Consider the following 20,731-nt stretch of genomic DNA (forward strand, 5'->3'; position numbering starts at 1 on the left):
GGCTGATACCCGCTCCTACGACAGGGCCCCCTACCTATCATGTGTCGTTAATAAAAGTGGTGTTTATGTGGCAGAGAGGCACCAGCACCCAAGTGCAATTTCTATATATGCACCCTCTATGGTCATGCCACTGATCTTTGGAATACATTACAATATCAAGTGTGAGAAAGACTTTACCCAACTTCAGTGCCCAAGGCAACCAAGGCAAAGGCTAGATTATAGCCCCTCCCACCCAGCTAGTTGCATAGACACTCCCCTATCACTGCCCCTAACAATGCCCACCTAGTTTATAGCTCCTCCCACCAGCCAGTTACATAGACACTCCCTTATCACTGCCCCTAACAATGCCCACCTAGTTTATAGCTCCTCCCACCCAGCTAGTTAATAGACACTCCATATCACCACCCCTAACAACAGCCAGATAGGTTATAGTCCTCCACCCAGCTAGTTACATAGACACTCAGGGCCGTCTTTAATATTGATTGGACCCTGGGCAAGAATTTACTTGGGCCCCCTGGATCCCGCCTTCCCACACCCTAGCAGGCAATCACCACCACAACCACACACACAAAAAAATAATAATCCACACCTGGTAGAGTAGTAAACTTTAATAATGATGAGTGGCCACTAGAGGTGTTCCTTGGCAGTAATGTAAATACTGCCTTTTTTCTGAAAAGGCAGTGTTTACATTAAAAAGCTTGCAGAGACATGCTATAGACACCAGAACTACTACGTTTAGCTGTTGTGGTTCTGGTGACTATAGTGTCCCTTAATATAGAGAAAAAAAAAATCAGCACAAAAGTATCAAATAAAATGGCCGTATCATTATTCTAAAAATTAAAAAGCACAACTTCTGACACAAATATATAGTATTTTGCAGATTATTATTTTATATTTTTTTACAATGTGCAGATAGTACTGTACTACTAACCTCTCCATCCACCCCTACATACAGGGTAATACAGCGCCACATACCTCTTACATCCAGTGACGTCTCTTTGATGTAGATGATCTCTTTCCTCATCTTCCCCTTTCAGACCTTCAGACCAGACCACCATTTTTCAGCCATTTCTCGTTCTCTGCAGTTTGACAAACAAAATCTTAGTTTACTATTTTCCATCATCCTCCCATCTTCTGGACAAATCATCCTACACCCCCAATACTTTGCCGCTGTGTTCCCCAATACTATACTGCAGAAACAGATAAACCCCCAATAGTAGTACCATGCAGATAGTGCCCTTCAATAATTAATGGCACACAGTTCCCTAAAATTACTGCGCCCAGCAAATAGTGCCCCTGACACTAATAGTGTAAACATAACGTCCCCCAAAAATAATTGTGGTAAGCTGATACTGTGCCAAGGTGCCCCCACAGTAATAGTGCTCCCAAAAGTCCCACCAATAGGAATAATTCTCTGCTAGAGCACACATGGTAGTAATAGTACTCCTACAGTGCCCCAACATGTCCCCACTGTGCCCCAGAAGTAATAATGCTCCCATAGTGCCCATACTAGTAATCATGTTCCCCATAGACCCCCAGTAGTAATAAAGCCCATCATAATGCCCCACAATAGTAATAATTCTCCTTATACTGTGCCAGTGCAAAAAATACACCCTTTTAATGCCCCAGTTGAGCTAATTTCCCTTAGTGCCCCCATAATGTGCCAGTATAAAATACCCCTATATAGTGCCCCAGTAAATGCTCCCATAGTGCTCCTCTCCCCCCTTCTTCCTAGTGGCCCCCATAATGTACCAGTATAAAATATCCCATATATAGTGCCCGAGTAGATGCCCTCAGTGTCCCCCATAATTTGCAAGTATAAAATACCTCTTCTTAGTGCCCCCCATAGATGAGCCCATAGTACTCCTCTCTCCCCTTCCCCATAGTACCCACCATAATGTGCTCCAGTATAAAATGCCCCTATACAGAGCCCCCCCTATATAAAATACCCCTTCTTTGTGGCCTCAGTAGAAGCCCCCATAGTGTTCCTCTCCCCCCCCCCTTCCCCCATATAAAATACCCCTTCTTTGTGGCCTCAGTAGATGCCCCCATAGTGCCACCCAATAATCTGCCGGTAAAAAGTGCCACCAATAATGTGCCTGTAAGAAGTGCCCCCAAAGATGCCCCCACAGTGCCCCCAATAATGAGCCAGTAAGATGTGCCCCCATAGATGCCCTCCAATCATGTGCCAGTAACAAGTGCCCCATAGATGCCCCCTAATCATGTGCCAGTAGCAAGTGTCCTCACAGATGCTCCCCAATCATGTGCCAGTAACAGGAGCCCCCATAGATGCCCCTTAATCATGTGCCAGTAACAAATGCCCCCAAAGCATGTGCCAGTAACAAGTGCCCCCATAGATGCCCCCAATCATGTGCTGGCAGCGATGCAGGCCTCTTCTGGCCTGTGTCCCGTGCTGTACGTCTCAGGCGGCGCAATGACGTCATCGCACCGCTTGCACCGGCATCTGATAGGCTGCAGGCCTAGTGCCTGCAGCCTATCAGAGGAACGGGGAAAGGAGATGCCTCTCCCTCCCCTGCCCCGCCGCAGCACATCTATCTGTATTGCTGTCCTGAGGACGGCGATACAGATGACTATGGAGATGAGCGCTTCAACAGTGGAAGCGCTCAACTCCCTGTGCCCTGCCGCCGCCCCCCACTTGTCACCAGGGCCGTGCCGCCTGGGGCCATCGCCTCATTTTGCCTAATTGCGCCCCCTGGAATTTTGCGCCCGGGGCAACGCCCCCCCCACCCCCACGCTACGCTACTGGCCAGTGGGCTCAAGAGTCAGCTGCCTTGGGTCCCCCAGGAGCAGCTGCCCCTTTTGCACCGCGTTGAAGACAGCCCTGTAGACACTCCCTTATCACTGCCCCTAACAACACCCAACTAGTTTATAGCTCCTCCCACCAGCCACATAGATTCTCCCCTATGACCGCCCCTAACAATGCCCAGCTAGTTTATAGCTCCTCCCACCCATCTAGTTGCATAGACACTCCCCTATCACTGCCCCACCCATGGACATAACATTACAGGAAACAAGAAAGAGCTGCATGGACATTGTCACGTGACCACAGCCCAGAAGAGGACATAGGAGCAATAAAGGTCAAATAAATACATTACAAAATTACAGCGACCTCCAGAAATTATTATTCTAAAGGATGCTGATGCAAATCGAAAACCTACAGTACCTAAAAGGAATTGTATGAGGTTAGATAACTTTTCCGGAACAGAGGGGATTTGGCCCAGTAAAAAATTATATTTTCTATGCTTCAATGCCTTTTTTATTTCCAAAACAAAAAAAAAAACTTTGGAAAGCCCCTTTTAATTTTATCATATGTCTGATTGTTTGGGTTTAAAAGTAGAAATAAATGTATTGTATTGCACATCGGTAATACTAATTTATTAACAAAACAAATGGCCTGATGAAATATAGCGATGAGTGTAGGAATGACAGCTGCATAGCTAAAACTTAAAAATAGTATTTGAAGACAAGTTCAGCTCCACATAATGATAAAGAGATGAGAATGGTCTCCAGTACAGCAGTGTGCCCATACACCTTCTCCTAGTCATATTAGCATTGTGACGTCAGCTCCAATTATCTGAGGACTCCTCCCTCCTACTATTTCAGTCCTAACACAGGGATTCGAATTCCAGAGGACAGAGAGCAGAATCCCTGGGAGGAACACTAAGCATAGATCTCCAGGAGCTGGGCTGCAGGTAATACACAAGTCTTCTTTTTCCTCTGCGAGTTTTTAGGCTCCAGAGATGCTGTCAACTTTATCATGGGTTTTAGTTACTGTCGATGAAATAGCAAACTCAGCAAAAAGATTAAACTTTTTTGAACATGTCTAATAAGATTGGTCCAGGAAGAATGTGGAAATGCTGTACAAGAACAAACAAGCTATGAGCGAGATTTCATCTCAAGGGATGGATCACATTGATGTACTGTAGGAATCAAGGTACTGGGGCACATGGATGGTTTGTTGTTTGTGCAGATTGATGGCGTTGCCAGTTGGGCTGTTGGTTGCGGTTGTGCCAATTTATTCTTGGTGAGGTGGCATATTGGGGAGTGCACATAGCATAGAAATATTCAACAATGCGTATAGGTTATGGACCTTGAATGCATTTTTGTTATAGTGCATTGTACTATTTTGGACTAAAATCATGTTTCTGTAGATCTTTATAATGGATTTTCCACTGTTTGTCCTCTGCAGCCTCACAGTTTCACATACATTGCAGGCTGCTCTGTCCTCTTACGGTGAAGTCCAGGAGAGCTCTCTGACGGTTCTTCTGCAGCCCTTATCTGAGAGCTCATGAACACTCATTTAAGTTGAATCCTCATCAAATTGATAAGAATTTAGCTTTAATGAGTGTTTATGATCTCTCGGGAGAACAGAGGTAAGGCATACAGCACAAGCTGTCAGAGCGTGAAGGAGAAAGAGCAGCTCGCATTGTACAATGCAATAACTACCCTGCAACAATTAAAAATGCATTCAAGGGTGTTCATAGCCTTTAATGTATAGACCAATATCTACCATTTTTCATCGATGGCTTCACATACACTTTGAAAAGACTGAATCTACATCAAATATTTCTGTGGTAGATTCTCAATTCCCTTATCTTCTACCTATATCAACTTCTTTAAGGAAGGCCACTGGCTGCCCTGGAAGACCATGCATTACGTCAATTTTGGGTGGTTGTCTGAAAGAGGTATCATACTTGTATGTACACGTTCACATGAACACCCAAATCTGCAAATTTTTAAGAGTTCTAACCTTTTTTAAAAGTCGTAGAAAAGTATCCAAATTATACTTTGGTAACATCTCTTGGCAGTTTTGCTCGAGTCAGGGTTGCCAAAATTTGCACCATATTTATCAAAGCATGTGGAAGGTTTGCAAGTATGGCACAATTTACGGCGCCGTAAATTTTTGACTTGAGAATTTCCCTCATGACAAATAAGTCTCTGGTGGGGAAAAAAAATCACTGAAATCTGTTCTATCATGTATAACTAGACGGATGAGTCGGTGAAAATTCTTTCAGTGGGCATCTCTGCAAAAGATTAGTCCTCATTATGAAGCTCTGTGTCCTGCCAATAAGAGAATGGAGGTTGAAATACACCTTTGTTGTCTTACGTTGGAAAATGGGGCTTTATAATAGAAAATACACCTGCTGCCGAAAAGCCAATGAGGAACGCTCTCATAGGTAGTGCGGTTTTTACTATAATAGGGCAAGAATTTTCCAAATAGGTTGATTTCAATACGACTTCTTTTAGCGACTAATAAAATGATTTTCTATGGGACAACTGTTAAAATGCTCGAGCTCTTGATGTAAGGGCACTTTCACACTTGCGTTGCCGAAACTGCCTGCCGGATCCGGTAACATGGACGCAAACTGATGGCATTTGTCAGACGGATCCAGACAAATGCATTGAAATACCAGATCCGTCTCTCCGGGTGTCATCTGGAAAAATGGATCCGGTATTCTTTTTTTGTTGCTTTTTTAAAGGTCTACGCATGCGCAGACAGAAAAGCCAGATCAATTTTGCCGTAACGCTTAGGCCTCATGCACACGACCGTTTTTTTTTACGGTCCGCAAAAACGGGGTCCGTAGGTCCGTGATCCGTGACCGTTTTTTCGTCCGTGGGTCTTCCTTGATTTTTGGAGGATCCACAGACATGTAAAAACAGTCGTTTTGGTGTCCGCCAGGCCGTGCGGAGCCAAACGGATCCGTCCTGAATTACAATGCAAGTCAATGGGGACGGATCCATTTGACGTTGACACAATATGGTGCAATTTCAACGGATCCTTCCCCATTGACTTTCAATTGTAAAGTCAAGGGTTAATATACCATCGGATCGGAGTTTTCTCCAATCCAATGGTATATTTTAACTTGAGACCGTCCCCCATCACCATGGGAACGCCTCTATGTAGACTATACTGTCGGATATGAGGTTACATCGTGAACTCATATCGACAGTATATTCTACACAGAGGCGTTCCCATCGTGATGGGGACGCTTCTAGTTAGAATATACTGCAAACTGTGTACATGACTGCCCCCTGCTGCCTGGCAGCACCGATCTCTTTACAGGGGGCCTGTGATCAGCACAATTAACCCCTTCAGGTGCGGCACCTGAAGGGTTAATTGTGCGAATCATAGGCCCTGTAAGAGATCAGGGGCTGCCAGGCAGCAGGGGGCAGACCCCCCTCCCTCCCCAGTTTGAATATCATTGGTGGCCAGTGTGCGGTCTCCCCTCCCCCCCTCTATTGTAATATCATTGGTGGCCAGTGTGCGGCCTCCCCTCCCCCTCCCCCTCTATTGTAATATCATTGGTGGCCAGTGAGATAAAACTGCAGCATGCTGCGGTATTTTCTCCGTCCAAAATACGTAAGAGGGACTGAACTGATGCATCCTGAATGGATTGCTCTCTATTCAGAATGCATTAGGATAAAACTGATCAGTTTTTTTCCGGTATTGAGCCCCTGTGACGGAACTCAGTGCCGGAAAGGAAAAACGCTAGTGTGAAAGTGCCCTAAGCAAGATTCTGATACAGTTATATAAGAACATAATGGAGATCCCTAATATGATATCTGTGGCTCTGTTCTGCTTGGACGTCATTATGACTTGAGAATGTGGGGTAGTAATGCTGAACAACTACTCCCATGAGCTTCACAGCAGCAGTAATCACAGATCTCACCGTGATCCCACATTTCCACAGAAATAGGAAGCTGTATGTTTGTGCTATTTTTACTCTGTAGTCCTCATCCACACAATCACATTTGTAAACGCAGTAATCCTTTGCCACTTGTCTTGCTTTCACAGTTGTATAATTAAAGAACCTCTAGGCATATTTCCTGGTAGGGTTGATCATGCTGAGTAAAACGATATATGTCTTTTGTTTGTGGCAGATAGTGGAGGAGTGCAACTGTTCTGGCTACAAGCAAAGAAATATATATTATTTTAATCAGCATGATCAACCCTACCAGACAATAGGGTAGAGAGAGGAATCGGACAGATAATGGTGGTCTCTGTGGCTCAGGGACTCAAGCTGCTCACAGTGTCGCAAACCGATCTGAGGTGGCCATACCCAGGGGTGTGGACTGGCCATAGACTCTACAGGGAAATTCCTGGTGGGCGATGCCCGGGGTCCACTTGAGCCCTCCTCAAGCCCCCCAGGTATATAATAATCTGATGCTGTCTGTAGAAATTTATGTAGGAGCATCAGGTACTAATGCCCCTGGCCAGCATCCACAGGAGCCGTCCTGCATTCAACTGTATCACCATCCTCAGTATGGTGATAGGGCAGTATTTAAGGCTACATTCACACGACCGTATATGTTTTGTGGTCTGCAAATTGCAGATCCGCAAAAAAAAAATGGATGACGTCCGTATGGCATGCGTTTTTTTCTGCGGATCCTTTGTAACAATGCTATGTTATAGCAGGCCCCACTACTTGTATTGTCCCCGCCTACTTGTGTTGTCCTGCCTTCTGTCAATTTGGACCCACCTAGAACATGGAGCCAGTTTTTTCCAGGGCCACTTTAAGTTCCCAGTACGCCACTCTGGGCATACCACATTGAAAGGGCTCTTGGTCTCAGAAACAACCGAGAACAGCAGGAAGTACAGAAATATCCTCTATCGTTATTGCTATAGTCTTACGTTATCCCATTAAAGGGACATTTCCGACAGAATTGGGTATTTAAAAGAAAAAAAAAACTTATAGTCGTATTTAATATAAATTTTTTAGAATGTTTCTACTTTTTTCCATTTTGGCAGTACAACATATTGTCCATGTGTAGCAGTCTCAGTATGGAGAGATAGAACTCCTATACAGATAGGTAATCCATTGTCAGTTTACTGCTGCTGTGAGGAAAAGATGCTATCTGCTAGTATAATAGTAGATTGTAGAATTAGGATAACAGTATAGCTCTTCTATTCTCTTGATAGGCCTAGCCGCCTAGATAAAGATGCTTATAGAAGTGCACTGCATTGTTCAGTGCAATGTGTGATGCCCCATTCCCTCTCTAGCTGGAGAGAATGGTCTGATTGAGGAAAGTCAGACAGGCTGTTTGGCGCTAAAAGTCCCAAATGAATGAGTACTTTAAAGAGCCGGGGCAGGAAGTAGAATACATGTTAAAAAATGACATAAAATATTCACAGGTTGATAATATGTAATAAAACATTTTGATAGTAATGTAAAGGAAATCTGTCACCTGGATCATCGCTATGCATGTAAAAATATTGCCTAATAGTACACAGTACCTCATTTCCAGATGCACCTTTCTGTCACGGACGTTCCCGCGACAGGTGGCAGAGATCGGTGAGACTGGCAACATGTGGTTTGATCTGACATGTTTTTCGTTTGGATCAAATGACGTCTGTGTTGTTTCTGGTGCTTGCCACCTTCTTTCCCCAGGTGTGGCTATTGGGGTCATTTAACCTTCTCTATTTATAGTTACTTCTCCCACAATGTGGTTTATAGCTTCTGTTTGGACCTTTGGTTAGATTGTGGTTGAATCTTGGCTGAGTTCCTGGCGCTTCCATTGTTCCTTTGAAGTTAAGTCTTTCCTTTCCCTTTTGTATTTTGTTTAGGTTCTGTGTGTTGCATTTCTCTATTGTTTGTATTAGGCCTGAAGGAGACTCCTGTTCGTCCTTCCTTTTGGAGGAACAGGTAGTATCGTTCTGCCATTAGTAACTCTAGGTATTCCTGCGTATGACCTCACCTACCTTTGGGGTCTGTTCATACTGGTAGTCAGTCAGGATTTTGGTTAGGGTTTTCACTTGGAGGTGTCCATTTTCCTTCCCTAGTTCTCAGGCCTGATTCCCTGTACTCCCCTTCCCTCCTATGCTCGGTGTGGTGTTTCCCTCCCACACCGAAGCGTGACACTTTCTTTCTGTGATTCTTTTTTTCTATCTTCAGAAAAGCCGCTTTGTTCAGTATGCAAATCAGCGAAAAGGTGCCCAGAGGGGAGTTATTTTCTTCTGAAGGAGCCCAGGCACGCCTCCATCTAGTGCCAAGCCCTGATGTAAAACCCAAGCATGCCTCCACCTCACTCAGATATTATGCCCCTGCTGCACCGTGTCCGCCCACCCGCCGCTCAGTCACATCACACCATAACCCTGCCGACCATCTCCTTGATCAGCGCATGCCTGGTTTGTAGTTGAGGCAGATGCCCTCAGATGGGGACGAGGAATGCAGGAGCCGGCAATGTTCGCCACTGCATGTGCACAAGATATGTTAGAGATGATGCAAGGAGATGATGGGCAGGTTTATGGACATAGTAGCGGGGGGGGGGGGGGGGGGCGGTGCAGCAGGGGCGTCATATCTGAGTGAGGAGGAGGCGTATTGGGTTCTGTATGAGGGAGAGCTTGGGCACTAGCGGGAGGCATGCCTGGGCTTCTTCAAGAGAAAATAATGCCCCTCTGAGCACCTTACTAGCTGATTTGCATACCGAATAAAGTGCTTTTCTGAAGATAGAAAAAAAGAGTCACAGAAAGAAAGGTACATCTGGAAATTAGGTACTGTGTACTATTAGGCAATATATTTACAAGAATAGCAATGATCCAGGTGACAGATTTCCTTTTACTGAATTCTAAAAGTCAGTTTTGTTATAATGGACTGTCCCCAGGGGTTACATGCCAACAGTCACCAGACAAATGATCAGTCGCCAACAAACCACTCTGCCTTGGCCAGGGAATTTATATTCAGGGCTAAGGGTACTGCCAAACGGTCAGGTTTCCTGATGCAGTTTTGGAGGCCAAAATCAGGAGTGGATCATAAAAGGAGAAGAGTGTAAAGAACAGATAGGACCTCTTCCCTTTTTTGAATTCACTCCTGGTTTGGGCATCCAAAACTACAAAAAAAAACGTACCCTTATTTGGCAAACTTCATAATGTAATGTATTTTTATTTATAAAATGCAATTCTACATTTACAGTTGGATTATTATGGTCAGAGCTTCTCACAGATTAGGTTTCTCATGGGAACTGGACCTGGTCACTAGAGCCAAGTAGTACATTGTATATTTAGGAGCTCGGAGTTTCCATAAAATGAATCATGTATTTGGTATTACTTCAAGTCTTAGACTAGAATGAACATAATATGGCTATACCCAGACTGCAGGTTTTACAATCAGGTTTCGACTACGGTATTTATTTATTTTTTTACACTGATCATATGAGACATGCAGTGAATTTAGAAATACACCGTATTACTACTAAAAATCGTGGCATTCTGGACGCTGTGGTCTATAGCCAGGGTCAGATGTTGTGCTGTGTCTCACTCACACAGTGCAGTTACAACTGTGCAAAGTTGCAGCTTTAGATAATGGAAGGCCGTCATATTTTGTATTTTTGGAGCAGCTGCAATGAAACTCAAACGTGAAGTTTTACTTGCTGCTTTTTACTTGCTAGCAATAGGACGTTGGACTGTAATAGAAAAGTAAGAAGAAAGCAACACCAGGTGCATTGAATTAAAGGGGTTGTGCAGGCCATACGAATTGATGACTATTGTCTCAGAAGTTTTGGCGTTGCAGTATAATGACGAGTACTCGCTCTATTCATTTGAATGAGGGGATACTTGTATTTAATTATGCCGCCGCTACAGAGGAGATGACCTGTAGTGTAATGAACAGGAAGCAGCGCTCAAATAGAGCACCACCTTCTCTTCAAACAGTTGATCGGGGGGGGGGTGCCGGGTGTCGGATCCCCACCGATCTGATATTGATGACCTGTCCTGACGATTGGCCACCTATACGCATAGCCTGCATAACCCTTTAAGCCTGTGCCATATCTTTACAGTGTCTCTGCACTTTGAAAAAAAACTTTTGATATGTCATAGAGACATATCAAAGGTTTTGATTGGTGGGCGTCTCAGTGCTGAAACCCCCACCGATCGCTTGAACGAGGTTAGAGAAGCACTGTCTGTCCTCGCTGCAGGAGACGGAATCGAGATGGACGGAGGAGAAACAACATGTTACAGAATGTGAGCATTTCTCTCTTCTTCTTCTTCTAGCGATAATTGGGGATCTCAGCACTCAGACTTCCACTGATCAAAACCTTTGATATGTCACTATATGATATGTCAGCGCCAAAATTAAATACAATTCAAAAAAATCACTGAAAAAACATGACACAACCACAATGTTTATAGGGAACCTGTCACCACCAAAGTGCCCCCTAAATGTTCTCAGTGCTAAGCTAATTTGTCCGAGGGGCAAAATTGCATGCTGTATGCAAATGAGTAGTTTGAAGTCAAGGGGGCAGAAGCCTTGAGGCTTGAAGTCAAGCTTGACATGCCCCTTCCTGCCCGTTCACATGGCCTTATTTTCTTTTTTTGTTCATGTGCGATTTCCCAATAGATCATGCGGCTGCACCGGTAATCTTGATGGTGGCTGATTATCAGGGTGCAAGGTGGAAGAACAGGTGTAGGCCTGCGATGATGGTGAAGTCAATGACCAGGTTGCTTGGTTAAAATAAATAAAGTCTCTCTTTACTGTGTAGATGATGGGAGTTGTAGTACACATAGCAGCAATAGGCACAGTTCTGAAGTATATTACAAAGTAGTCTTCTCCCAATAGTTGTGTATAAGCAGCAGTAATGATGGTGGTAATCCTCCCTGAGTATCTCTTGCTTAATACTTTTTCAGTCTTTCCAAATATCCAAAGGCGTGAAATTCTGTTCTCATTAACTCTTTGTGCATATCCAGGCAGTGGGGTGCAGATTTTAGATCTGAATGGCCAATCCATCTTGAATTGTGTCCGGCACCAAAGCAATATACAGTACCCTCTTCCACATGCAGTAAAGTATTTTTGCCATAAATGAACGGTACCTTACTGTCTGTATCAGGCACAACGTTGGTTCTCTACCTTTCTTGTGGGTATTAAGTTGAGTTGCTTTTTCTGGGAGCTTTCATTCTCAAGGATGAAGGTTCCTTGGACTAGGCCTAGTTTCCAGGAGCTCACACACATGTTGCCTCTCGTTCTGATGACTAGACACTCACTAAGGCGGCAAAATCCAATCATCTAGGCAACTGCACTAGAAAGCTGGCTCTTAACTCTATGTTGCCTATACATAATCATATCCCAGAAAATAAATGCACAATAGTTGCAAAACAGTATATATGGACTAAGCCCTCATTCTGATATGATAAAATCTGAGTCTTTAAAAGACATCTGTGCCTGCCTACTAGCAACCAGTTGGTCTCGGGCAAGTCCTACTCTAAACCTATCTATGCCAACGCATCTAAATTCAGGAGAGCAGGCCCTGCAGATATAGTGTGCTCATAGTTACCTCTGTGTGCATCAAGCAACCAATGAGAGGAAGAGCCCACACAGCTATATGTACCACCTAATCAAGGTAGCCTGTGGGATAGGCAGGGCAAAGTGCACAAAAATGCTACTCCCAAGATAAAATAGGAGCACATTTAGAGTGGCACCTTCAAGTGTGAATGCGCTTCTATTTTATCTTGGGAGTAGCATTTTTGTGTACTTTTGCCCCACCTATCCCACAGGTGACTTTGATTAGGTGGTACATATAGCTGTGTGGGCTCTTTTTCTCATTAATTGCTTGGTGCACCCAAACGTAACAAGAGAAGCACACTACACTACTAACAAAAAGGAATATTTGGCTTTTAGGTAAAATTTATGGAAAACGTAAAATGTTCACGCTCCAGTGATATTATTTAATGAAAGTAGGGCATTTAAGTAGAAGCATAATTTCCACATCTCAAACAATTTATTGAAACAAAAGCCAACAACAGTGGTGGATATACCCCCACAAAAAATGTGTCTTAAAAAGTTGTTGTGTGGCCTTGAGCATCAATTACAGCTTGACAACGACGTCTCATGCTGTTCACAAGTCGACTTATTGTCTGCTGAGGCATGGCATCCCACTCTTCTTGAAGGCCGGCCCTCAGGTCATTGAAGTTCTGGGGTACAGAGTTACGAGCCTCTACATGGTGACTCCCATAGGTTTTCAATGGGATTCAGGTCTGGAGAAAGTGCAGGCCACACCATTTGAGGTACCCCAGTTTCCAGCAGCCGTTCCCTAATGATGCGACCTTGATGAGCTGGCGCATTGTCATCCATGAAGATAAATTAGGCCTGTGTTGTTCATGTAGAGCACAATGACTGGACTAATGATATTATTCAAGTAGTATGGGCTTATCACTGTATCATTCACAAAGTGTAGGGCAGTTCTGTATGGACTAGACACACCTGCCCACCTGTAACACCACCACCCAAAGGCTCGTCTGGTGACAACAGCGGCTGATGCATAGCGATCTCCTTGACGTCTCCAATATCTTTGGCAGCCATCATTTCTGCTCAGCGTGAATCGACTTTCATCACTGAACAGCACTGAGGCCCACTGGCCCCTCGTCCAGCATAGATGCTCCCTGGCCCATGCAAGACGATGACACTGTAGTCAGGTACCCTTGCAGGTCGTCTAGCACGCAGAACATGCTGATGTTAATGGTTTTGAATGGTCTGATGTGACATTGGGGTACCTCTCCCCTCCCTTAAAGAGGACCTTTCACTAGTTTAAAAAATAAAAAAACTATATCAGTGGGCAGAGCGGCGCCCAGGGGTCCCCCTGCACTTACTAGTATGTCTGGGCGCCGCTTGTTCGCCCGGTATAGGCTCCGGTGTGTTCAGCTCCCTCTGTTGTACGGGGCGGAGTTTTTGTATTAGGGTTGTCCCTTGCTGCAGCGCTGGCCAATCGTAGCGCACAGCTCATAGCTGGGACTCCAGGCTATGAGCTGTGCGCTACGATTGGCCAGCGCTGCAGCAAGGGACAACCCTAATACAAAACTCCGCCCAGTACAACAGAGGGAGCTGCAGACACCGGAGCCTATGGGCACCGCTCTGCCCACTGATATAGTTAGTTTTTAGTTTTTAAACTAGTAAAAGGTCCTCTTTAAGTGTGCCTGGAGTTGTGTGGCATTTATAATCCGGTTCCGCAGGCATTGTTCGCAATGAAGCAGTCATCTGTGTGGGATATGACACTCTAAGCTCAGTGGCCACTTCCATCTGAGAACATCCTTCTTGAAGCCTCGCAATGGTGAGGTACTATTGATCAAATGTTAGGTGTCGCCTTGGCCTTATGATGTCAAAATGTGAACAGCATGATGAGGAGGACTGTTTAAATACCAATTCTAATTGTACCAGGAAATTTATTGGGCGATTCATGGATCAAACACCTGTTGTGAATTTTGCCGTTAAGCTCCTTGAACAGTTGGACAAGGGCATTCAAAAGTTTACAGAAGGTCACATTAAGTTCACCTGTAAAGGTTGGAGTGCATTTTAGGTTCATCCTGAAATTTTACCCACAAGTCAAATATCCCTAACTTTTTGTGAGTAGTGTATGTGTGCAGGTTCTGCTCTCCTAAATGTAGATGCCCAATGGCATAGGTAGGTGTAGAGTAGGACCTGCCTGACTGAGACCACCTTGGTGTTGGTAGGCGGGCACAGATGTGTTTTGATCGAAATACAGTATATCAGAATGAGGCTTAGTCTATATGTAATGTTATATTGTGTTAGTGCATTTATTTTCAGTGATTTTTCCCCCCATAAATGTAGCCATGCACATCCGCATATCTACTTATAATATTGTGCTGGGTGTTTTTTATCTTTATCTTGTGCAAGTAAAAAGAGTTTTGTGCTCAGACAATAAATCACAACTCAGCAGTGATCTGAGTTGATTTTAACCCTTTTGCAGTGATCCGCTGGGTCACTGCACATGGCTTGACAATTGTCTTCACCTACCACAGGCAAACATCTGAACTTGCCTTGTATGATGCCAATTAGCATGCCAATGTTGTTTTAGGACTGTGTAGGGAACACCCGCCAATATGAACTTGCATTGTTCATTGTGAGATTGTGATGTAGCAAGAATTCCTGTGGTTATAGCAGTGGTCCAATGATTTGTTCTAGGAATACGTGTATACACACACAAAAATATAGACAGGTGTAGCAGAGCTGAAGTTGTCCTCATACGGTAATTCTTTGGGGCTGCATTTCTTGTACATCAGGATATAAAGGGTATTCCCGTAATATGTAGAAGGTTATGGCACATCGCTAGGTAGGGTGGCACTGTCATAACCCCAAAAAGGAGGACATCAAACTCACAAAAGGCAGATATCTTAACTAGTGATGAGCGGCAGGGGCAAAATTCGAATTTGCGATGTTTCGCGAATACTTTGTAGAATATTTATCATATATTCAAGAATTCAAGATTATATTCTTGATTGCGAAAATCGGCAATGTATTATTCGCATAATGCACGCGAAATACCAGCGTGGGTCACTTATGCTACATTTTTCAAGCTGAGACTGAAGAAAATGGTTGGCACGGCAGAACATTAGAATAGCTTTATATGCAGATACAGTGCTCCAATATATTTGCGCTTGCGAATTTTCGGCAATTAATGATGCGCAAATTTTTTCGCAATACGTGCAACTTGTGACATCCCAGCACTATGTCTGTAGCATGTATGCATGGAGAGCAGAACCTATCAGCTACACTATAGATCAATCTAACCTACACTGACTATCTCCCCCTAACTATCTGTATTATATATACACTGCGTGCAGAATTATTAGGCAAATGAGTATTTTGACCACATCATCCTCTTTATGCATGTTGTCTTACTCCAAGCTGTATAGGCTCGAAAGCCTACTACCAATTAAGCATATTAGGTGATGTGCATCTCTGTAATGAGAAGGGGTGTGGTCTAATGACATCAACACCCTATATCAGGTGTGCATAATTATTAGGCAACTTCCTTTCCTTTGGCAAAATGGGTCAAAAGAAGGACTTGACAGGCTCAGAAAAGTCAAAATGGGGAGATATCTTGCAGAGGGATGCAGCACTCTTAAAATTGCAAAGCTTCTGAAGCGTGATCATCGAACAATCAAGCGTTTCATTCAAAATAGTCAACAGGGTCACAAGAAGCGTGTGGAAAAACCAAGGCGCAAAATAACTGCCCATGAACTGAGAAAAGTCAAGCGTGCAGCTGCCAAGATGCCACTTGCCACCAGTTTGGCCATATTTCAGAGCTGCAACATCACTGGAGTGCCCAAAAGCACAAGGTGTGCAATACTCAGAGACATGGCCAAGGTAAGAAAGGCTGAAAGACGACCACCACTGAACAAGACACACAAGCTGAAACATCAAGACTGGGCCAAGAAATATCTCAAGACTGATTTTTCTAAGGTCTTATGGACTGATGAAATGAGAGTGAGTCTTGATGGGCCAGATGGATGGGCCCGTGGCTGGATTGGTAAAGGGCAGAGAGCTCCAGTCCGACTCAGACGCCAGCAAGGTGGAGGTGGAGTACTGGTTTGCGCTGGTATCATCAAAGATGAGCTTGTGGGGCCTTTTCGGGTTGAGGATGGAGTCAAGCTCAACTCCCAGTCCTACTGCCAGTTTCTGGAAGACACCTTCTTCAAGCAGTGGTACAGGAAGAAGTCTGCATCCTTCAAGAAAAACATGATTTTCATGCAGGACAATGCTCCATCACACGCGTCCAAGTACTCCACAGCGTGGCTGGCAAGAAAGGGTATAAAAGAAGAAAATCTAATGACATGGCCTCCTTGTTCACCTGATCTGAACCCCATTGAGAACCTGTGGTCCATCATCAAATGTGAGATTTACAAGGAGGGAAAACAGTACACCTCTCTGAACAGTGTCTGGGAGGCTGTGGTTGCTGCTGCACGCAATGTTGATGGTGAACAGATCAAAACACTGACAGAATCCATGGATGGCAGGCTTTTGAGTGTCCTTGCAAAGAAAGATGGCTATATTGGTCACTGATTTGTTTTTGTTTTGTTTTTGAATGTCAGAAATGTATATTTGTGAATGTTGAGATGTTATATTGGTTTCACTGGTAAAAATAAATAATTGAAATGGGTATATATTTGTTTTTTGTTAAGTTGCCTAATAATTATGCACAGTAATAGTCACCTGCACACACAGATATCCCCCTAAAATAGCTAAAACAAAAAACAAACTAAAAACTACTTCCAAAAATATTCAGCTTTGATATTAATGAGTTTTTTGGGTTCATTGAGAACATGGTTGTTGTTCAATAATAAAATTAATCCTCAAAAATACAACTTGCCTAATAATTATGCACTCCCTGTATAAGTTAACTGTTTAATGTCATACAACAAAGCACAGAGCACAGCAATGTCACTTCTCTATCTCTCTCTCAGAACTGCAATAAACTTTAGAAAATGGCTGCTGGGGAGGTTCTTATATAGTGAAGGGGTAGGCAACTTTTCTATTGGCTGCTAGGGATGTTGCTAAGCTGTGACAAAGCCTTCTCATTGGCCCCCAAGCTAGAAGAAGGGAGGGATGATCACCTGATGTGTACTGTGTTAAAAAAAAAAACATGAATATTCGTCATTCCGAATATATAGCACTATATTCTAAATATTCGCGAATTCTTGAAGTGCCGATATTCGCGATAAAAATTTGCTTTTAGAATATTCGCGCTTAACCCTTATCTTAACCTAGACGGAGGGGCCAATACTACAACACAGAATGGAAACCATAATATACATAAAAGCATCAGCCAAATGAAACTAGAAATCTATAACATAAATTGTTGCTTTACTCACAAAACGTGGCGCTTATTTGCAATATTTAACTTATTTCCTTGCTGCCTTCAAGAGTTTGCTATTGGCCATGGCCAGGTCTCCATGCCTTGGTATGCCATCATCACTCTATCCCCAGTAACACTCTGCCCCAACAGGCCTAAACTCTGTCCCCACCAGGCCACCATTCTGAGCCACAACTTTTCTCCCTAACACAGGGATTTCAACTCTACCGGACGTTCAGGGAGTCTCCCGCTATTAGATAGCGGCTCCCTGACACCCACATGTGAAACAATATATCCCGGAAAGGTTTACTGATAGCAGAGCAGAGAGATAAGAGAAGTGACAGGACAGAGTTTAGATTACAGGTTGAATTAACCCTTTAGGGTCAAATTGGCTTCTCAAGGAGATCTATATGTTAAAGGCATCCCTTCTTCTGTCTCATTCAGTAGCTATAGAACTATTGAGAGAGATGTATTTTTTTTAAATACATTTACAAATTTAACCCTCCATTTTAATTATATTATTTACCCCGGTGTTAAATTCACGCCCCCCTGGATGCTTGTTTTTTTCCTACAGTGGGGTAGATAATTACACACAGGGTTTTAAAGAATAAACTTCCTGACTCAGACCAAGAGCCGACTCAGCGAGTCAGCAAGTGAATGGAAGCTTCCGTCATCCGCGCATGCGCATTGCGCAACCTAAGCTTCGGTTCACTTGCTTCTTGTCAGCTCAGCGAATGAACCGAAGATTCATGTGAAAGATCCGAACTTCCCATCTCTAGTTTACTCGCAGTAAACCTTTCCGGCAACCTGTAGCAGTGTCCCCTTCTCGGCGCGTGCGCACAGTGCAAGAAGAAGCCGATGCCAGCAGTCCGCAACGGCGCATTAGGCTTAGCCTGTGCGCGGGATCTCAAAGCGGGAGGAGGGGGAGGGAGAGGCGGCACTGAGGAGTAAATGGCGGCGCTGGGCACGAACGGCGATGCGTGCGGCCGGGCACCATGCATCCACAGACCTCCCCTGCTTGGGCACCTTAATTCAATGATTGATAGGTTAGTAAGGCTACTTTCACACTTGCGTTGTTCTTTTCCGGCATAGAGTTCCGTCACAGGGGCTCTATACCGGAAAAGAACTGATCAGGTATGTCCCCATGCATTCTGAATGGAGAGTAATCCGTTCAGTTTGCATCAGGATGTCTTCAGTTCAGTCGTTTTGACTGATCAGGCAAAAGAGAAAACCGTAGCATGCTACGGTTTTATCTCCGGCTAAAAAAACTGAAGACTTGCCTGAATGCCGGATCAGGCATTTTTTCCCATAGGAATGTATTAGTGCCGGATCCGGCATTCAGAATACCGGAATGCCGGATCCGTCCTTCCGGTATGCGCATGCGCAGACTGAAAAAAAGGTGAAAAAATAAATGCCGGATCCGTTTTTGCCGGATGACACCGGAAAGACGGATCCGGCATTTCAATGCATTTTTTCGACTGATCAGGCATTTTTAAGACTGATCAGGATCCTGATCAGTCTTACTAATGCCATCAGTTAGCATACATTTTGCCTGATCCGGCAGGCAGTTCCGGCGACGGAACTGCTTGCCGGATCTCTCTGCCGCAAGTGTGAAAGTAGCCTAAAACCTGTTTTTCCGCAGAATAAAGCCACAAATAGCTTTTATAAGGCCACCTTAGAAATCAGAATGCTGCCCTGGACATGAGCAGATGTTTAGCTCACAGGGCTTATAGGTGGTGACAGAACCCCTTTAATCATATACATAAATATGATAATTTGGGGCAGGGTAATGAGCCCCGTCCTCCACACCATAGAGCAAAGTGTGCAGATACTGCGTATGTTTGGAAAATGTAATAAAAGTTTGTGAAAGAAAAAAAAAAGAAAACCTCCCTGAAATGAGAAGTGCACCTCCCTGAAATGAGTTTTTGCAGGTTGGGATGCCTGCTAACATGCCACCACTCTTGATCCCAGTGGGCAATGCAGTTGTCTGAGCGCGAAACTCCATAGAAAAGGAGGACTCCAAAGCGTCTGTCCAGGTTTTGCGTTGAAGAAAGGACAGAGCCGGGAAGGTGGAAGTCTGGCCACCTTATTGCTGGGATATAATATAACATTCTGATTAGGCTACATGCACACGACATAGCACCAATGAAAGTCTATGAAGCTTGTCACATGGCCATTTTTTTTAACAGCCAGTGAATAGCACCCATCAAAAATAGGACATGTCCTATTTTTGGCCGTTTTCACAGCTAGACGAACCCCTTTGAAATCAATGGGACAGTTTTTAACAGGTGCACCCTTCTAACAGCCGTTAAACATGGGTACACTAGAAGAATATGGCCTTTTAGGGGTTAAAAAAATACTCACCTCACCCACTTGCACGTGCAGCAGCCTCTCCTCTCTTGATTGAAAAGGACCTGCGTTCAGTGTGATGACGTCATCACGCTGAGTGAGGGCCTTCAGCAGGTCCTGGATCTAATGTTTTTTTTGCAATTGCATGTAATTAAAAATGTAACAAAGCTACTGAGCTATTCAGTAAAATGTATCTGTATAGCACCACCTGCTGTTTGTTTTTTTCTTATTTCTTTGACCTGCTCACTGAGATGGCCGCACATGCTCAGTTTCTCCTGAGCTGTGATAAGGAGAACTAAGACACGCCCCCTGTGCTGCAGCAGAAAAGACACGCCCCCTGAGCTGTCAGCTTGATATAAATCTAGCAGAGCAATGAATGGGGAGATCTCTGGATCCATGTGAGGTACAGGGCTATTTAGAAAGAGATTTTAATGTACTATATCAGCGGCACTCAACTGGCGTACCGCAGTCCAAGTCCGGACCGTGGTAACAAGCTGTCTGGACCCCTCCTCCCAACTGTATCGGTGTCCTCGGGACACATATATAGTTGAATACACTGGTGCCTCCCCTCTCTGCCGTCAGCTCGCTGGTTTTCTGCTGCCGGTGATTCAGCGATGGCAGGCACGATGCGATGATGTCATCATGCCTACTGCACTGAGCCACAAGCAACACAGCACAGAGTAAAGATCTGCTCCACACTGTGCAGGCATAATGACTTCATCGGGGAAGAAGCAGGGAACCGATGGTGGGGAAGGTGAGTATTTCAAGTGGAGGCAATGTGAAG

At 44.3% G+C, this 20,731-nt stretch overlaps 1 protein-coding gene across 1 annotated transcript in view; it reads left to right on the plus strand.

Moving 5' to 3' along the window:
• The first annotated feature begins 3,572 nt into the window (after positions 1-3,572).
• Positions 3,573-20,731, plus strand: part of LOC120994184 (sarcolipin) — a 47,561-nt gene continuing 30,402 nt past the window's right edge. The window contains exon 1 of the mRNA XM_040422624.1: positions 3,573-3,713. The gene's annotated coding sequence lies outside the window, so the exon portion shown is untranslated. The remainder of the gene's footprint in view (positions 3,714-20,731) is intronic.

Source organism: Bufo bufo, chromosome 3, assembly GCF_905171765.1.
Source record: "Bufo bufo chromosome 3, aBufBuf1.1, whole genome shotgun sequence".
In the NCBI taxonomy this organism is placed as follows: domain Eukaryota; kingdom Metazoa; phylum Chordata; class Amphibia; order Anura; family Bufonidae; genus Bufo; species Bufo bufo.